The sequence below is a fragment of the Martes martes genome (assembly GCF_963455335.1).
Source record: "Martes martes genome assembly, chromosome: 3".
Lineage (NCBI taxonomy): Eukaryota > Metazoa > Chordata > Mammalia > Carnivora > Mustelidae > Martes > Martes martes.
The window spans coordinates 37,633,283-37,642,340 of NC_137890.1; positions in this window are offsets into that span (position 1 = coordinate 37,633,283).

A 9,058-nucleotide genomic window follows, 5' to 3' on the forward strand; every position below is an offset into this window, starting at 1 on the left:
TACTCACCTGCATTTTTTATAGTTCTATGAATAATTTTGATGTATACCTAAGTGAATTTTTATCAATCTGATAAAATGATCTCAGAAATTCTTTGATTTTTATGTTGTTTTAATCATGTTCTTGGTTGGGCTTTTGTTGGATTTATAGTAATCTTTTACAAGTCAAGTTTATTTTTAACTTAAATATATATATATGACATTCTCCATATAAAAAAACTATCTAGTAAATCTCACTAAATATAATAATAAAAATATTTTGTACAAATGTCTTAAATACCAGACAGATGTTTCAGCAAGAAAAATACAGGCTTTATCTTATCATCTGTTTTAGGTGTTTTTGTGTTTGCCCTTTTAGTAGTTTGTCCTTTCAGAATTTTACTATAATTCAATTACTATAATTGAATATCTTTCTAGAAATATATTATTAAAATTTGTCAAGAAATATCATTTTCTTTAAAGTAGGAAATGTGTACAATTTATATAGATCATGTATACTTCTTGAGTAATTCCTGGAAGAAAACTGAAATATACTGATAACTAAAAATAATCTACATTATTGTTCTAAATTAACCCATAAAATGGTACATTTTTATGATTCAAGCTTATGGAAAATTTAATTTTCTACTTTTTGCAACACTTGAAAAATCTTATTCCATAAGAATTTGCACAAAATATGAAGATTTTTAAAAGAGAATGAATCATCTATCAAGGGGTTAACTGTGTTAATTATTTACATAATTGGCAACTGTTGTGTTGTATGTTATATTGCAATACATAATCTTCTAACTTATTTGAAAATATAACTAAGTATATTTCAGTATTAAGAATAGACGCACCTGGGGCGCCTCTGTGTTAAAGCCTCTGCCTTCAGCTCAGGTCATGATCCCAGGGTCCTGGGATGGAGCTCTGCATTGGGCTCTCTGCTCAGCAGGGAGCCTGCTTCCTCCTCTCTCTCTGCCTGCCTCTCTGCCTTCTTGTGATCTCTGTCTGTCAAATAAATAAATAAAATCTTTAAAAAAAAAAAAGAATAGATATACCTTATTGAAATTTTTATTTATTTTAGTTCTGATTTTTTATGCAAATTACTGGCTTGCTATAAAAATCATGTATTTATCTCAGATAAAACCTCACTTTGTATTAAAAGCGGATATATGGCTTCTCTAGCTAAGAATATAAACATGAAATTTTCTCTGGTAAAAATATAAACATGAAATTTTCTCAGATAAGTGTCTCCATCTATTGAGCCATAATAATTCTTACTACCTACCTCAAAAATGTGAATTAAAGAACAGTGGGAAAATGTAATTCTCTCAGTAATAAAAAATTATTCCAAACATGAATACTATTCTATATAGCTATTACATAGTATATATTCTATATACTAAATTATTCCAAAACACGAATACTATTCTATTTCAATAAAACTGATATTTCAGCAAATGTGAATTTTATAATGGTTGTTTTGAGCCCAATTATTATATTTATTCATAATATAACTTAAATATGATTTATATTTCCACAAATGAATAACATGGAATAAACGTTTTGCTAGCTATTAAAACATCAAGGTTCTTAGCCTATTTCCACTCTTAGTAACTTATAAAAATGACTTTTAAATTATCTAAACACACTTCTTTATTTGTAAATATAAAAACTTGTCTCAATACTTGTTGCAATTGAAAGAGTAAAAATATGTATTACAGTGAAGCACAACATGTAAAAGAAGGTCTATCCAGAAAAAACATCACTTTTTTTCTTTACCATTCTTATTGATGCCTTTTGAAAAGCAGAAGTTTTTAAGTGGATTTTGATATTGTATTAAATTGTCATATTCTTTTTAAGTGGAAAAACTTAAAAGTTTTTAAGTGGAATTTAATATTGTATTAAAGTGTCATATTCTTTTCTTGCTTTTGGTATTATATCCAATAAATTGTTTCCCTAAGGAAAAGGCACAATAACTTTTTCCTAAATTTTCCTCCACAAATTTTGGCTTTAACTGACAATAGGATCTCCTCATCAACTAACCAATGTGGTTAAGGTGGAAAGGATGAAGGAGGTGCTAAGATGGAAGAGTAGGAAGAGGGCCATAGGCTTGCCTCAGCCCTCCAACACAGACAGATAAATATCAAATCATTCTGAATACCCAAGAAATAAACCTGAGGACTGACAGAACAAACTGCACAACTAGAGGAAGTGAAGAACCCACCTAGTGGAAGGTAAGAAGTCAGAGATGTGGTCTGGTGAAGAAACAGACCCTAGGTGCTGTGGAGGGGAGAGAGTCCTAGTCACAGAGATAGGAAAGAAAGGGAGGTAGAGAGAGAGAGAGAGATCGAGATCGACAGATAGAGAATGTACAAAGTATTGTACAAGGAAAACAACTAAAGCCATTAACTGGGAAAATAAGAGGTGTTGATTTTCATGAATTTTACAACCAGTGGAAGTCAAAGACTAGAGTTTTAGAGGTCTGCTGCATGGTCAATGTGGAGCCCTGATGGTGCTGCAGTGCTCCTGTGGAGAAGGAGGGCAGAGCACCAAGGGCAGACAGCATGATCTGATGATCCCCTCAGATGCACTGAGAGAAATGGTTCCCCCTTCTCAGAGCACATTTGTGAGAAGTGGCACTGCCTCTCTGGGGACAAAAGAGCTGGCAGGTAGCATTACCCTCCCCCACCTCTCAGCATAGGTATGGAGACCCCAGGTGAGGGTGGCTAACCTGGTCAAAAGCTTTTGGCTGCACTTTATTCCAAACTCCACATTCTAACCCTTTGGTGTGATTGCCTTTCTGGGACAAACCTGCATCAGTCCCAGCATGGTTAGACCCTTCCCCAGAGGACAAGCATGAGTCTGTGCCACTCCAGGTCCTTAAAGTTTGGAGTTTTAAATTTCAGCAGGCCTGCCTGGGATAGAACCCAAGTGCACTGCACAGCAGGGTCTCTAGGTGGGCCAGACACAGACAGGATGAAGACAGGGATCTGAAGGACACCTGGGGCACATGAGGGGAGATTGTTCATTCTTCTGGGAGGACTTTCAAATAGCAGCAGGTGCAAACACTGTTCTCTGGGGGTGAGGGAGGGGCTGGTGCCATTTCTCACCCCTAGCCACTCAGCATAAACTAACTTCAGTAAGCAGCACAGCACCAACAGTGGGGGCCTAAGCATTTTGCACCAAATCCTCATCCCCTGTGATCTGCTGGTGCTGCTTTTCTTGGACAACTCTTTGCCTGAGAACAAAAGCAGAGGACCCCTCACTCAGAAGACTAGGAAAAATTCCCCCAGGCACCACTTTTACTGACCATAGAGCTCTGTAGAGTTTCAGCTCCAGTGGAAATAACATCAGGACTCGTTTAACAAACAGACAAGAGCACACTAAGTTAAAAATCACCATAATCTGACCAAGGTCCAAACAATCCCCATGACAAGCAAGGAGAAATTCTCCCAGAGGCTGACCTGAGGGAAAGACCAGGCAAAACAAGCAACTGAGTGCACACAGCATACATGAGAGAAAGTTCCTGAAGCAACAGGCTCTGGACAAGATATGACCTCTTCTTCATAAAGCCATTACTCTCAGGAGCAGGAAACATAAAACAGGTTTTCATAACACACAGAAGACAGAGACCTAGACAAAATGCCAAGAAGAAGAAATTTATTCTAAAAGAATGAACAAGAAAAGATGATGGCAAGGGATTGAATCAAAACAGATATAAGTAACATACTTGATCCAGAATTTAAAGCAACAAACATAAGGATACTAGCTGAGCTTTAGAAAAACATAGAAGACACCAAGGAGTCCCTTACCACAGAGATAAAAGACCTAAAATCTAGTCTGGCTGGGAAAAAAAAAAAAGTGCTATAATTGAGATGTGACACCAACTAGATATAGTGACCACAAGGATGGAAGAAGCAGAGGAATGAATGAGTGATATAGAAGATAAAATAATGGAAAATAATGAAGCTGAAATAAAAAGGGAAAGAAAAAATATTGTATCATGAAAGTAGACGCAGGAAACTCGAGGACTCCGCAAAGTGAAACAATATTCATATCATAGGAGTACCAGAAGAAAAGAAGTAAAAAGGGGCAAGAGAGTTATATGAGGAAGTTAGAGCTGAAAATTTTCCTAATCTGGGGAAGGAAACAGACATCCAAATTCAGGAGACATAGAGAATTTCTATCAAAATCAGTAAAAGCAGGCCAACACTAAGACACATAATAGTTAAGTTTGCGAAATACAGAGACACAGAAAAAAGTCTAACAGCAGTAAGATAAAAAAAAAAAGTCCCTAACTGACAAGGAAAGACAAATAAGATTAGCAGCAGATCTTTCCACAGAAACTGAGCCAGCCAGAAGAGTGGTTAGATGTTTTTAACATGCTGAATTGAGGGGGAAAACAAACAAACAAACAAAACAGCCAAAAATGCATTGTCCAGCAAGGTTGTCATTCAGAATAGAAGCAGAGTGAAGGAGTTTCCCCGACAAACAGAAACTAAAGAAGGTCCTGACCCACTAAACTAGCCCTGCAAGAAATATTTTTTTAATTTTTTTTAAGATTTTTATTTATTTATTTGACAGACAGAGATCACAAGTAGGCAGAGAGGCAGGCAGGGAGAGAGGAGGAGGCAGGCTCCCTGCTGAGCAGAGAGCCCGATGCGGGGCTCGATCCCGGGACCCTGGGATCATGACCCGAGTCAAAGGCAGAGGCTTTAACCCACTGAGCCAGCCAGGCGCCCTCCCCTGCAAAAAATATTAAAGGGGATTCTTTAAGTGGGAGAAAAAAAAAAAGTGACGAAGACTAGAATGGAAAGGAGAAAATCTCCAGAAGCAACAACTTAACAAATAATGCAAAGGCATTAAATTCTTATCTATCAATAATCACTCTGGACATAAGTGGACCAAGTGCTCAAATCAAAACACATAAGGTATCAGAATGGATTACAAAAAAAAAAACAAGACACAATATATTCCGCGTACAGATCTTACTGTCACTATTCACTGACAGTATGATACGCTATGTTGAAAACCCAAAGACTCCACCAAAAATTTGCTAGAACAGATACACAAATTCAGTACAGTTGCATGATACAAAATCAACATATGGAAATATGTTGCATTTCTACACACAAATAATGAATAAGCAGAAAGAGAAATCAAAGAATTGATTCCATTTACAGCTTCACCAAAAACAATAAGAATAACCTAGGAATAAATCCAACCAAAAAGTTATAAGATCTATACTCTGAGAACTACAGAATGTTTTGAAAGAAATTAAAGATGACACAAAGAAATGGAAAAACATCCCATGCTCATGGATTGGAAGAAAAAATATTGTTAACATATCTATACTACCTGAAGCAATCTGTACATTTAATGTAATCCCTATCAACATACTAATAGCATTTTTTCACAGAGCTAGGACAAACAATCCAAAAATTTATATGAAACAATAAAAGACCCCAAATAGCCAAAGGAATCTTGAAAAAGAAAAGCAAAGCTGGAGGCATCACATTTCTGGACTTCAAGTTATATTACGAAGCTATAGGGATCAAGACAGTATTGTACTGACACAAAAACAAACACATAGATCAATGGAACAGAATAAAACACCCAGAAATGGACCCACAACTATATGGTCAACTAATCTTCAACAAAGCAAGTAAGAATATCCAATGGAAAGAAGACAGTCTCTTCAACAAACGGCATTGGAAAAAATGGACAGCAACATGAAAAAGAATGAACTAGACCAATTTCTTACACTATACACAATATAAATTTATACACAATATAAATTTAGAATATAAATTCTAAATGGTTAAAAGATCTAAATATGAGATAGGAATCCATCAAATCCCTAGAGGAGAACACAGGCAGCAGCCTCTCTGATAGTAGCAACTTCTTACTAGATATGTCTCTAAAGATAAGGAAAATGAAAGTGAAAATGAACTATTGGGTCTTCATCAAGATAAAAAGCTTCTGCATAGTGAAGGAAACAATCAACAAAATTAAAAGGCAACCTTCAGAATGGCAGAAAATATTTGCAAATGACCTATGTGATAAAGGGGTACTATCCAAAATCTGTAAAGAACTTATCAAATGCAACACTCAAAAAACAAATAACCCAGTTAACAAATGGGCAGAAGACATGAATAGACATTTTTCCAAAGAAGACGTTCAAATGGCTAGCAGACACATGAAAGGATGCCCAACATCATTAATCATCAGTAAATACAAATCAAAACTACAATGAGATATCACCTCACACCTATCAGAATGGCTAAAGTCAACACAGAAAACAACAAATGTTGGCAAGGATGCAGAGAAAGGGGAACCATCTTGCACTGAGGGTGGAAATATAAACTGGTGCAGCCACTCTGTAAAATAGTAAGGAGGTCCCTCAGAAAGTTAAAAATAGAACTTTCCTATGATCCAGTAATTGTACTACTAGGTATTTACCCAAAGGATACAAAATACAAAAGTACTAATTTGAAGGGGCACATGCACCCTGATGTTTATATGTTTATAGCAGCATTATTAACAATATCTGAAATATGGAAAGAGCTGAAATGTCCATTGACTGATGAATGAATAAAGAAGAAAAAAATATATATATATGGAATAAAATATAATAATAAAGAATATATATTCTTCTATATTATATATAATTATATATAATTATATAATACATACATATAACATATATATATGTGTTATATATGATATATATTTAATGTATTATATATATATAATAGAGAGAGAGAATATTACCCAACCACAAAAAGAATGAAATCTTGCCATTTGCAATGACGTGGATGGAACTAGAGAGTATTAAGCTAAGTGAAGTAAGTCAGCCAGAGAAAGACACATACCATATGATTTCACTCATATGTGGAATTTAAGAAACAAAATTGATGAACAAAGGGGGAAAAAAGTCAGAGGCAAACCCTAAGAGAGACTCTCAACTATAGAGAACAAACTTAGGGTTGCTGGTTGGGAGACTGGAGGGAGGATGGATTAAATAGGTGATGGGTATAAAGGAGGGGAATTGTGATGAGTACTTGGTGTTGTATGTGAGTGATGGATGGACCACTAAACTCTACTCCTGAAACTAATATTGCACTGTATGTTAACCAGAATTTAAATAAAAACTTGAAATAAAAATAATTATAATAAATAAACAAAATTGTATTGTCAACCAAATCCATATATTCTACCATTTCTATTAAATCTATTTTTTGTTATCAGAGCCAAATATATTTACCTTGCTTTACTTTGAAAACAAAAAGATGAAGAGGAGGGAAAGCAGGCTTTTGTATGTTGTATATTGTATTTTGTATTCGGATATTGTATATTGTAATTGTATATTGATGGGGCTTTTAACTATTGTTACTCTAAGTTTACTGAGATCAATTTTTTTGGGAAAATGGAGATGGGTAGTATTCTTAAGTCCATTCTTAGACTCATTGGAACAGAATACATACATCATTCTCCTTTTGTATTCTCCCACAGTGCCAGTGCCATGTTCAAGGTAAAACTGAAATGAATGGAGAAATGGTGGAAGAGTACCACACTATTAACATGGTCACTGGAGGAAAAGCTTAGGACAGATTCTTGACTTGGCTCTGTGAGGGCAGTTATAATAATACTATATCTTATTTCAAATAAAACAACAAAAACTTGCTTAATGTTATATTTTGAAAACTGATCCTTTAGTTACTCCCTCATTTCCTCTTTGTAAACAACTTAGATACACATTCATAATGTACAAAAGATGACATTTCATATCCCAAATAGTGCTATCCTATATAATTTAGAATAATGCTGATTGATATGTCCTTCTTGATATTTCTTTTAAAAATAAATCAGGTTTAACAAATACCCAAATCCTTTTGCACTTGTCCCTGGTTTTAGAGCCACATTTTAAAAACTTAACCCCTGAAATACCCTGAGCATTCCATATTTCCAGTGTACTTTTTTACAAATTAAAACATAAAACTGACCCTGAGTTTCACGTATAAAAAACATATTTCACTATCAGACTACAGCTCCTGGCTGGCAGAGTATAAGTATACTGAAATTCAGTAAAAGGTATTGCAAAGAACATCCTGCTTGTTAATTTAAGCAATCCGATAAACTGGTCTGTCTCCTGCAAGGTGAAGGACGCTTCAGAAACCTTAATGAACATCTTCCTGAATAGCAGTTACAAGCTTAGCCGCTCACCATGGAAGACTGATTAAGTTAGGGAGGATATTACCTTTTTATCCAGTCTATCCTCTCACACACTTTGCCACTGAGATTGAACTAGCTAGTGTCTGCAGTGCAAAGATAGCATTGCTCAAAGCGTATGTGTCCTGTAAATCCACAGATAGAATCGTTTATCCTAGAAGCTCTTTATCAAAGTTCTAGCCAATGATTATATAGTTGTCCCATACATAAAAGTAAGTATTACAACATACTTAATTCAATGGAAAAAGTGATGAAAATTATTCTTGGATAAAATTCTATATCAAATGAAAATAATGATTCGTATTTCAATGCATTCGAGTGTAAATTATGTTTTCTCATTAGGTAAATCAAGATCTCATTACATTTGGAGAGAGAAATTCAGTTGTTCCTACTAGATTTATTCACATTGAAAAGTTTTAGCACTTAATAGTGTTTGATGGATATAATCATGAACTATCTAAATTTCCAAATAAAAGAAAATCACAAAGATAATAAAAGCCACATTATAAATTTAAAAATAGGCTGTATGTATAGAACAGTAGAGGTTTAAGTATTATCTGAGCCAATCTCTTTTATAGAGTATATTCATTATTATCAAACAACCTTTAATGACCCATTTATATTTGCCCACCTGGGTATAACTGAACCAGGTTCATCTTTCTGGTAATTGTATAACCCCAAGGTAATCCCAATAAAACAAGCAATAATTTTCCATAAATAAGCTTTTAAGATAGAACTGTAGAGGCACTCATATTCTCCTTTCAAAGAAAGTACCACTATCTAGGAAAACAATATCAAGCATCTCATGTCAATAATTATCATATTTTTACAGTGTTTACATATA